The sequence below is a fragment of the Pseudorasbora parva genome, chromosome 20 (assembly GCF_024679245.1).
Source record: "Pseudorasbora parva isolate DD20220531a chromosome 20, ASM2467924v1, whole genome shotgun sequence".
NCBI classification, from domain to species: domain Eukaryota; kingdom Metazoa; phylum Chordata; class Actinopteri; order Cypriniformes; family Gobionidae; genus Pseudorasbora; species Pseudorasbora parva.
The window spans coordinates 36,696,641-36,708,646 of NC_090191.1; the positions used below are offsets into that span (position 1 = coordinate 36,696,641).

General features: G+C 39.6%; 1 long non-coding RNA gene across 1 annotated transcript in view; it reads left to right on the top strand.

Moving 5' to 3' along the window:
* Positions 1 to 7,165: 7,165 nt before the first annotated feature.
* The window catches only part of LOC137048909 (uncharacterized), a 107,361-nt gene continuing 102,520 nt past the window's right edge, over positions 7,166 to 12,006 (top strand). The window contains exon 1 of the long non-coding RNA XR_010899526.1: positions 7,166 to 7,320. This is a non-coding gene — a long non-coding RNA (uncharacterized lncRNA). The remainder of the gene's footprint in view (positions 7,321 to 12,006) is intronic.

Here is a 12,006-nt window from a genome sequence, read left to right on the forward strand (position 1 = left end):
TTAATTCGCTCGACTCCCATGCCTGTTCTCCCTCCGCACCTTGGCCGCGGCGCCCCCCGCTGCCCCCCCCCAGCACCTCATGAAACAGACTCCCAAGGGGCACAAGTCATCAATCTTAAATCACGTCCTCAAACCTAATGGCGGGGCTCTGTGCCGGTCCTGCTAAATTGAATTATTAGTGGATTGACAAAAAACTGCTGGGATTATTTTAGGGACAGGCAGTGAGAGGCTTAATGACAGGAAGTGGCGGGGGTGGAGGGAAGGGAGGATGTGGCCAGAGTGAAGTAGGAAGGGAAACGATTCAGAAGGGTCTTCGCTTCCTCTCGCAAATCATCATCTTCAGCTGCGGCATGTTCACCTGTGCAAGCTGCCAGTCTTGGGCCCCAAACGCACTTTCTGTGACTATGCGAACACAGCCGCTTATAGCTACGCAAGCAAGAGTGCATTGCTTTTGCAGTGGAGCACACGTTAGCTTCAGCTGTCCTTATACAGTCAGTTTTCTCTTTCAGGTCAACTGCTGCCATGGTGAACAACTGGTTTGAAGATACTTTAATCCTGTAAAGCCTACTGTATCATTTGATATGCACATATTTAAAGGTGGGTTAAGTGCTTTCTGGTACCTGTTGTTATTTCAAATCACCAAAACCAATACGCCCCTACCCCCAAAAGCGTCTCGCCCCTATTTTGACTCTAGCAGAATCTGTGTTTTACTAATCCAGGTCAAATATTCAATTAAAAAAGCAGCCCTTCCATCACAAAAACACAAACCGTTCTCATGACAACTGGATAGTACACAAGCATGACAGTCCAACTAACGACATATTACAATTATGACCAGATTAGAGTTATAATATCACAAAAACACAAACGGTTCTCATGACAACTTGATAGTACACAAGCAAGACAGTCCAGCTAACGACATATTACAATTATGACCAGATTAGGGTTATATAGATCATGAAAAGAGGAAACCAACATATTTTTGGAGTATATATCTTACTTGTCAGACACATTTTGTGAGCTGACACTTGAAACAGACAATGAGGAGATTTATACGCTCCATACAGTGTGTAAATGAACAAGCATTTATCATCGCTGAAGTGAACGACAATACGGTCACAAATGGACAAACAAAAGAACATGACACACGAGCATATTTAAGCAAAAGCCAGCATATATTAGTTCTCGGTTAATGTCCATTATTATGTGTGTCTTGTGTTTTGAATAATGACATGCACTGAGCGCTCTCTTCTCACCATCAGTAGTAGACACGCCTCTTACCTGCTGATTGGCTACAAGTTTGTTATTGGACTAGGCTCGAGTCCGTTTTGTAAAACTGTTTTGAAATAAAACTTACCCCACCTTTAAGACCTCTAAAATTATCAACATGATCAAAACATAAAGACTTGATTGATGAAATCAAAATGGACATTTCTTGTTTTTTAAGGAATGTTGTTTATATATATATATATATATATATATATATATATATATATATATATATATATATATATATATATTTATATATATATATATTTATATATATATATATTTATATTTGTTTGTATATATATTTATATTTGTTTGTATATATATTTATTCCGAGCTTGGAGCCCTCAACCCAGGCAGCATTCCAAATATGCATTAAAACTTTACTCCCTCTAAATTATATGTGTGAACTAGTGAAATATTGTAGTATTTATTATAAATAATTTATGCATGCACATCATTGTGCCCTCATAATGGTTAATCAAAGTATGTTCTCCTCTCTCTGATGATGTGTTTACTGGCACACTGCCACTCACATGAGATTGACCAATAGCAAGCCACAACCATCTAGTAAATTCCAGATGGACATAATCAAGTCCCATCTTACTTTTTTTTTTTTCTTGTTTGAGAAGCCGTTTCACTCTGATACGAATCACAATAGAATAGAAAAGTTTGTTGCAACTTCCATTTTATGCCAACTTATTACTAACTTATGTTGTTAGTAATATTTCAAGATGAACACTTACTCGACTAAAGCAACTTGGGTTTATTTGATTGTCCATACTTAAAAGTTTCCATTTCCAAAAAAAACCGTATTATTATTATTATTTCATATATCAGGGTTTACAGGGTTAAAGTTAAACTGTTGACATTTGTATCTAACTACCATTTGAAGGAAACTGTATTTAAGCAGTTCGTACTAGCCACATTAAAACAAAATGATTGTGGAAAACATTTTTGAGCTTCTTTCTCATCTCTTTAGCTTGTCTTTTCCCTTTGAGACCGCAAACTTCACTACATCAGCTTTATATTTTCTCAGGAGAAACTGGTAAATTGTATAGTTGAAAGATGCATTCAGAGTTAACAGTTTGAATCACTCACCAAAGCGCAGTTATTGAATTAACATCTCAGCTTTCTTACTGGCCGGGTATTTATGATAGTGTGTAAAGATATACATTTACAAAAGAGACTTGTGGTTATAAATTAGATTTCATTAGAGTTCAAAAACTGAATTCTATAGGAAAAAAGTCAGTGATTCTCTTCCTCAGCATGCCAATATAGAGTGGGTTGGACATGTAAACTGGTGTTTTTACATGGGGTTTTCCCTCCACCGGGTCTTGTGTTGTATGTAAGCGTGTGTGTTTAGAGTTACAGCTGTGCTCCCGGCACATGATGGTGATGGATGAAAGTTGCTCTCTCCCAGAGCGCGGCACTGAATTAAATTGAAAGGTACTGTTGATTCCCCCCGTTACCGCCTCAGAATCAAGTTTGTTAGAAATTGATTTAAGCCAAGGGGGTCTTTGTGGAAAGAAGAAGGCAGCGCTTTCCTCTTGATGGGAAGGGATGATTAGATTTGTTTTGTCTCTCTTTTTTTTCCTCTTTGCCGGTGTCAGCAAATCACACCAGCTCTCTCCCTTGTCAACACACGCTCCTTGTTGAGCAGTCAAAGCTAATTTGCAGATGTGCCACTTGCTATTTTTCGTATTGCTACACGTTTCCCTTTCTTCTTGTCTATCCTCTGAGATATTTTGACACTAAACGTTGACTTATCCTTTGCAAGTATTGAAGCTTAGCAGTATGGTGAGTGATTTGTGTAGAAACTTCCAGTGTTTAGCCTAGATGAAGAGTTGGGAAGCTGTAAAGGTTGGTTGTCGTCCGTTCTACCTTTGTACAAAATGGTTTCCTATGGGAAAACCGAGCTTCTGACTCTTCATTCATCACCGGCGCTTCTGGTATGTTTTGCAGTCTCCAATGGCAGGAGTCTATCTCGGTATCATCCATCTTCAGGCCAAAGTCTCACCTCAGCACTGCAATTAAACCTCAAACTCTGGTGCGTAATAAACAAGCGGGGCACGTTAAACTGGATCAAATAGATACAGTGAAGGTTATTGCATCTTCAGCTGTTTAATTCAATTCAAAGATGGTTTACCTTTGGCCTCACAAGGTGTCAGTCAACGTCTCATTGGGCTTCCCCCAAGCTGCCCCGGGACGGTCCTGTTTCGAAGACTTCAGTCCTTCACATCACAGCGACGGGGACTGAAAGAGACTAGCGTTGTAAACCTCCATGTCTGTGCCGTCCACAAGAGATTTGTCAATACACTGAGCCATATAGGTTCTGGCAGGCTTTCTTCAGGGACGGCATTTGCCTTGAAGTACTGTCTTTTCTCATCTTCAATGTCAGCCTGCGGGCTGGAAGACAACATATGTTCTCTTCATGTCCACCAGACAAGGCCCCACCAGTCATATGACACATTATTGAGTTTAAAACGCATCACATATTTCAGCTTTCTTCACTACTACGAGAACAGATGGCACAAATTACTGTCGCAGAGATACTTTGACAAACACGCTCTGTCCCGGCACCAAAATGACAAAATCATTAATTGGTATCTGGTAGGTTGGTGATTTTTCGCACAGCGTGAAGACCTGTCTAAAACTCACAGATGCAAAAGATTAATCTGTTGCCTTCAGGTAGGTGAGATGAAAATCAATGCCCGCGATGACGACTCCTCACTGTTTGGAGTTGCTCTCCTCTTTAAACACAAGAGAAAAGCTTCCACTTCCTCCTGGGAAAGTCTTTTTTTGTCCTTGAACGGACTCTATGATGGTGATCCCTCTGGCTGTGGTAATTATGACAATTTGAGGAATGGCCTGCAACTATCAGTGTTTTCCTCTCATTTACTCAATGTAGGATTTAATTGATTTTACCACCTAAGAAGCCAACTAAATATAATCATATTCTAAACCCTTTCTCTATGAAGAAAGAATTACCCCCCTCCACTCACATTTTGGCTGCTCTAAAACTATATATTTATTACTATTAGTAGTAGTAGTAGTAGTAGTAGTAGTAGTAGTAGTAGTAATAGTAGTAGCATCAATATGATTTATAATGTTTGTTATTGTTATGATGTCTTACCCAAGTACTTCACTGTAAGTTTCTCCATAGCCTACTGTGTATGAAAACACAGTTCATTTTTTAATATTCAGTCAAGTATTTCAGTGCAGCCATAACCCAGAGTCCCACGTTGAGAGCTATAATCTTGCGCCTCTCTGGATGTGCGGAGCCCTTGTTAATGTTAAACAGAGATTAGCCCTTTCATTTGCCATACAGCTCAGTTCTCGCCCCCTCGTCTCCTCTGCCCCCTTCAAGTATTCAAAATTAATACTACCCTCAGCTCTGAGGCCACTGTCTGATATTAACAAAGTAATAAAGAGAATGAATTTTTAAAGCATATATTCATAGAGGGTTAATATTAGACTGTTATCAACGAGAGGTCAAGTGATGTGGGGAATTTTGCTGTCAGTTGTAGGAGCTCTGCAATTTTGATAGCTTAGTCGTTATACGTTTAACTTTATTTTATGTGCCTTAATATATGGCGTATAAGCGAGAAGCCTTTTTTGCAAAGAGCTTTTTTATTGGTAGTTATTTTAACCATTAAATGGTTAGTTAGGGATAAATATTACTTTTTTGTTCAAAATGTTCAGTATTGAACACAAACATTATTACCCCTTTCTAGTTAGAAAGATGTGATGCCATCTCTTCTTATCTTCTATCTACTTTTCCAATGTCTCAGTTGCTCTCACTTCTTCTTTTTTGTTGTCCTCTCTCTCCATTAATCTTTCTGAAAGGCCTGATATCATCCATCTCCCCAGTCGTCTATTCCCGAAGGGTAAATTACTCCAGAGGCCCGCGTGGCCCCGCTCTGTATCAGGTTGACCCACGTCTTGTTTGCCATTTTGTGTACGCCGCTGTTTATTTAACAAGGAGCAGAGTGAGAGGGCCTTCCTGAGACGGTCCTTTGATAGTAACTTTGACACCCGAGCTGAATAATAACCCTCATTATGGAGTGGCTGACAGCTCCTGAAAGAGCTGATTTATGAATATGCTGGGGGCTGAAGCCTGCTGCCTTTCCCCACTCGCTCTCCACGGCTCCGCCGGCATCTTGGGCCGCCACCGTCCCTGTGCTACCACCTTCCTCTCCTTTTCCCCTTTCTGTGCTAGAGATTACAGGCACGTTACGTCAGGAGATTGTAGGCCGATCTGAGATTTTGAAATCAACGAAAGAGCTGATTACCTTAATGGATGGATGGATGGATGGATGGATGGATGGATGGACACTTCTCTCATTGGATACACTCTCATACAAAGTCTAATGGGTTGCAAAGTGTTGCATATTGACTTTAAAGTTGTTTAAAGTTAAACTTTACTCTGCATTCATCCTGTAAGTTGTAAGTCAGTCCATGAAAAAACAGTTCAAGTAAAAAAAAAGCAGCAGTTTTTACACTTTTAGACTTTTACACATATCTTTTTATTTTTCAAATAGTTGTTCATGAAATTTTAAACCCACCCACGAGATTAAGCCTTATATACATTAACCCTTTTTAAATATCACCCGTATCAAAGTTTGCCTAAATAAATGATGAGATATATATATTTCTCTCTTTTTTTTGACACCCCAGCAGAATCAATTAAGCAGAGAAGGGAATTGGGATCTCCTGGAAGACTGCGGGTTTGGAGAGGCCTTGAGCCTGAGCTTTGGACACCGTGGAGGTGGGATATCCAGTGGATATGCATAAACGGGCTGGGAAGGATGAAAGCTGTTCAGCAGATAAAGCCATAGCAGCCTGTCGGAATCCTGCCATGCTGGCCCTGATTTATGGCCATCTCAGTCAGACTCCCTACCAAATCCACCTGCTGCCTTTTTGTTGAGTGGAGATGCCCATGAATACCGCATATGTGCAAGGTGAAGACGAATAGCTCATGGGACTGTTTCTTCAGAAGACAATAGCACTGATAAGAAAGACTTCTGATCTAATTACATGTTTATACTGTTTACATAGAATAAGTACATTTGTGTTAATTGAAGAACAACTATGGATGGGAAAACCATGCAGCATGAAAGTTGTGGCATAAATAACAGTACATTTTCAGATAAAATCTACTGTTAATAGCTATATTTTATTTACCCACCAAAGCTTTTACTTTGACAAGTGTTTTTTGTATACTTTAGATATTCTATGTCTATTGGGATGGATCTAATTGACAAAATGTGATTGTTCCACGGTTTTTCTTAAATCTTAAAGTTTAAACATGAATAAGCTGTTCTTGTTTTATTTCTCTGTCATTCTACTTTTCCATAAATACTTTATGAAAACCAAAAAGCCAGACAAAAACTTAATTGACACCAAAGCTGATGCCTATTAGCAGCACGGTCCGTTCTGAATCAGAAAGCATCTCTAAGGAAGTAGCAGTGCTGTAGTATTTGGTGCTGTTTTCATGTCATTAGTGTAATAATGATGTGTGTGTGTGTGTATGGTTTCCTCAGGGACAGGGTCTGGTTCATCACATTGAACCTGAGGACACAGCCGATGCCTCTGAGTAGCACTCTGAAGTTCCCAGCTCTTCCTCTCTCGCACAACATTAAAAAGTCTGGATAAAAGGTAAGGAATAGGCTTTATTAACTTTAAATATGCATGATGTTTCTGAGAAAAGTGCAGTACGGCATCGAGAAACGTCCAAAAGCTTGACTACTTATTTCTTCTTATTTTTCTCCCTCTCCCTCTCTCCTGCTCAAAAATGGTAAATAATTGAAAACAGAGAAGGGAAGGAAAGGGAGAAAAAGACACCAAGATTCTGACACACTCTGCATAAACATCTCCTTATTAGTGACCCTAGATGCCCAGGGAGATTCTGCCGCCACACACACACACACACACAGTCACAGCGGCTCTCAACAGCCTGTGACTGAAGCACCCTGCTGAGAGCCCAGATGTCGGAGGTCGATCTTCACCATCATAACCTCTACAAACACGTCTTCTGGTCTTTCACAGGTGACTCATAACTGTAAACGATTAACGATAAGGTCAGGGAGTTTGTTCAATATTGTGAATACAGTCATGGCAAAAATGGCAAGTGGTTCTTTATGAATCTTTTATGTTTTGTCAGGTAAACTTAAATTGCTTTTATTTTTTTGTGTTATTCAACCTAACAACATAGTTACACCAAGTAGTATTCTTTTTTTTCTGAAATAATTTAATATTTATATTCAGCAAGGATGCATTAATCAAAAGTAACAGTGAAGACATTCTATTTAAAAACATCATTAAAACATGTTTGAATTATTTCTGAAGGATCATGCGACACTGAAGACTGAAGATTTTAAACTGCAATATATTTTTAGATTTTACTGTATTTTTGAGCAAATAAATGCATTACAAAACATTATAAATGCGAAACATACATACATATGCATATATACACTGATATGACATAACATTATGACATTCCTAATATTGTGTTGGTCCTGACCTGTCAAGGCATGGACTCCACTAGACCCCTGAAGGTGTACTGTGGTATCTGGCACTACGATGTTAGCAACAGATCCTTTAAGTCCTGTAAGTTGTGAGGTGGGGCCTCCATGGGTCAGACTTTTTTTGTTCAGCACATCCCACAGATGCTCGACTGGATTGAGATCTGGAGAATGTGGAGACCAAGTCAACACCTCAAACTCATTGTGCTCCTCAAACCATTCCTGAACCAATTTTGTTTTGTGGCAGGGCACATTATCCTGCTGAAAGAGGCCACAGACACCAGGGAATACCCTTTCCATGAAAGGGTGTTGACAATGGTCTACAACAATGGTTCGATAGGGGGTACGTGTCAAATTAACATCAACATGGATGGCAGGGCCTATGGTATCCCAGCAGAACATTGCCCAAAGCATCACACTGCCTCAGCTGGCTTTCCCCCTTCTCATAGTGCATCCTGGTGCCATTTGTTCCCCAGGTAAGCGACACACACACACACACACACACACACACATACACACCCGGCCATCCACATGATGTTAAAGAAAATGTGATTCATCGGACCAGGCCACCTTCTTCCATTGCAGCGTGTTCCAGTTCTGATGCTCACGTGCCCACTGTTGGTGCTTTCAATGGACAGGGGTCAGCATGGGCACCCAGAATGGTCTGTGGCTATGCAGCCCCATACACAACAAACTGAGAATACACTGTGTATTCTGACACCTTTCTATCAGAACTTAATTTTTTGAGCAATTTGAGCTACAGTATCTCTTCTGTTTGATCAGACCACACAGGTCAGCCTTCTCTCCCCACGTGCATCAATGATCAACTTATGCTTGCCAATTTTTCCTGCTTCTAACACATCAACTTTGAGGACAAAATGTTTGCTTGCTGCCTAATATATCCCACCCACTAACAGGTGCCGTGATGAAGAGATGTTATTCACTTCACCTGTTAGTGGCCATAATAATATGCATATGTGTGTGTGTGTGTGTGTGTGTGTGTGTGTGTGTGTGTGTGTGTGTGTGTGTGTGTGTGTGTGTGTGTGTGTGTGTGTGTGTGTGTGTATGTGTGTGTATATATATATATATATGATTGTGTTTATCGAATTTATACTTAACCTGTGAAGCTGGAGAGGAAGGGCTCTTATTTTTCAATGGCTAAAGATGCTAACCACAAAACAAAACGTCATGCCTTTGAAATCAATGTTAATTGAGTAACATTGTTGTTGCTATTTGATCATGGTGCCTCTTTATAAAAATAAGTTAAAAGAGTTAAGATATTCAGAACCTAACATTTTAAAGGGGGTATGATCCTAATTTGACAAATCAAAATAAAAATCAAAGAGTGATCATTGTTGTACTATCTTTAATGAATATTCTGGCTATTAACAGCGTTTGTGGCATAATGATGATTATCACAGAGAACATTTCCAACTCATTATTTAAAGAAAATTCAAAAATGAAGGCATTTACAATTGAATGACATGGAGAATGTGTATTAAAATACACAGCTTTTAAACTATAGTTAACTTGTATTGAACATTGCTCATTCGTTTAATGTCATGTCACATCTAATCTTTTTTTTTTTTTATTTTTTTTTTTTTTTACACCAGAACATTGTGAAAACATTTGATTTCAATGTTTTGACAGCACTTCTGTCCCTAAAAAGACATTTTCATTTGTCTAAATCAACATGGCCTCTGCTCTGAGGTCATGCTTACAATAGGGAATGAAAGAACTGAACTTGTATTGACCTTTTAAGTTTGTCCCTCTATAGTGATTCACAGAATGCACAATTCTCTGTTCTTAGTAAAACAAACCTTTTGTAATAGTTGTTATAGTTGCTCTTAATCTTTACCTGTGATGGGAGTCTTTCTTCATCCCTTCATTCTACACACTCCTCTTCATTGAAAGTGTCAGGTCAAATGGATAAACAGCATGTATTTACCCATCATTACAATCCTGTCAAACGTGACTCTATACTAGCGCTCGCTGGGGTATTTATGACTCTCATTCACTGTCTTCTATTTATTATTACCTGCGTTGCCTTTATTATCTCATGGCCTCTCACTTGTGATACATGGACTCTCCTCTGAATTTTAATTTTAAAAATGTGTGATTATTCCTGCCAGGGCGCTGTAAGAGGACGTCCTTCATGGTTCTCTCTCAGTGATGGATTAACACCCGGCCGGTTAATGAATGGGCCTCATAAGTTGTTAATGCTGTTTTAAGGTGCAATTTCTATTAATTTGCTAGCCAGCGTGACTTACATTTCCTCTTATTCAACACTTTTTTCCCCAGCATTTCTTTTGCAGTTTGTTTAAAGAGCACTTTAAAGTGTACAAAGGTAATCAATGGACGAAGTATGAAGGTTTTTAATTATAATATTAATATTGTATCAATATTAATGTTCCATAAACTGCACAGGCTAAGCCAAAAATATTTTATATATATATATATATATATATATATATATATATATATATATATATATATATATATATATATATATATATATATATATATATATATATATATATATATAATATATATTCGGGTTTGTGTGCATCGCTTACTTGGGGAAAACATGGCACCAGGATGCACTGACTATGGGAAAAAGGCAAACCAGCAGAGGCAGTGTGATGCTTTGGGCAATGTTCTGCTGGGAAACCTTGGGTCCTGCCATCAATGTGGATGTTACTTGGACACGTACCCCCTACCTAACCATTGTTGCAGACCATGTACACCCTTTCATGGAAAGGGTATTCCCTGGTGTCTGTGGCCTCTTTCAGCAGGATAATGTGCCCTGCCACAAAGCAAAAATGGCTCAGGAATGGTTTGAGGAGCACAATGAGTTTGAGGTGTTGACTTGGACTCCAAATTCCCCAGACCTCAATCCAACCGAGCATCTGTGGGATGAGGTGAACAAACAAGTCTGATCCATGGAGGCCCCACCTCACAAATTACAGGACTTAAAGGATATGCTGCTAACATCTTGGTGCACATCAGGGGTCTAGTGGAGTCCATGCCTTGACGGGTCAGGGCTGTTTTGTCAGCAAAATGAGGACCAACACAATATTGGTCATAATGTTATGCCTGAATGGTGTGTATAGCCTCATCCATCCATCCATTTATCTGGTTTGACATGTCAAAGGATTTTTTTTTACTTTTTCTCCCTTGTTTGTAAATTATTTTATTCTGAAATTATACATTGTTATAGCCCTACACAAACATGCAAACCAGACCTTAGTTCTGCTTTCGGGGTCAAACAACCATTTAAAAACCCAGTTAAAGTTGAGGGTGTTAACATGGATACCATGGGGGATTGTAGGGTCAGTTTCACACCGTATCTATGCAGAGCTTGCATCCACGCTCCTTTAGCGTGCTCCGCCATGCATTTTATTGGCAGGTGGTGTAATCTTTGGATCCCCACAACACAGCCGGCACATATGTAAGCTGTCATTCTCTGAGCCCGGCCTAAATTACAGCATAGCAGGCTAAGCTAAAAGCTCTAGTTAGAATACGGCATGCTTCAAAAAGCCCTCGCTGGATGGCTAAATTACTGAGCGTCTGCGTCGGAGCGCGGGGCAGGGGGATGCGGTGCCTTCCCGCTCCACTGGGTAGATTATTCTCAGGTATCAGGAGCCAAGAAAGAGGATTATTTCAGTGCAAATAGAGTTGTCAGTTTGGAAACTCCAGATGCAATCATTTCCATCTCGGGATAATTATGGGATCAGAAGTGAGGTTTGGGTTGAAAAGCTGGCGTGGGATGAGCTATCACTCTCTAATGAAGGATTTTACACACTGAGGGTGAGCAAAGTGTCAGCTAGAGTTCTCTCCTGATCCACACCTTTTTTCCTCCACCGGTTTTAATAGCAACAGGCCTGTGTGACCTGGTGATAATTGTATGCTTTGTCTCTTCTTGTCTATTAGGGGGTTTAAAGTGTGAGGAAAGTGGGTACCGTTGACCTTTGACCTTTTTCATAGAACTGCTCACATCAAAGACCCTGTCATGAGAAAGGGCTCTCTTTTATGGCCTTATGTGGACACTTCCACTCCAGTCTGGAGTATTCACTCTCATCATGTACACCAGAGAGAGGTGAGGGGGTCCACACGGTGCGTAAAAAAATAATTTTTAGCGAGATTTTTATGATGAGAGCATGAATTTAGCAATAAAAAAATGAAAAGTGAGTTTTTAGGTGTCAAT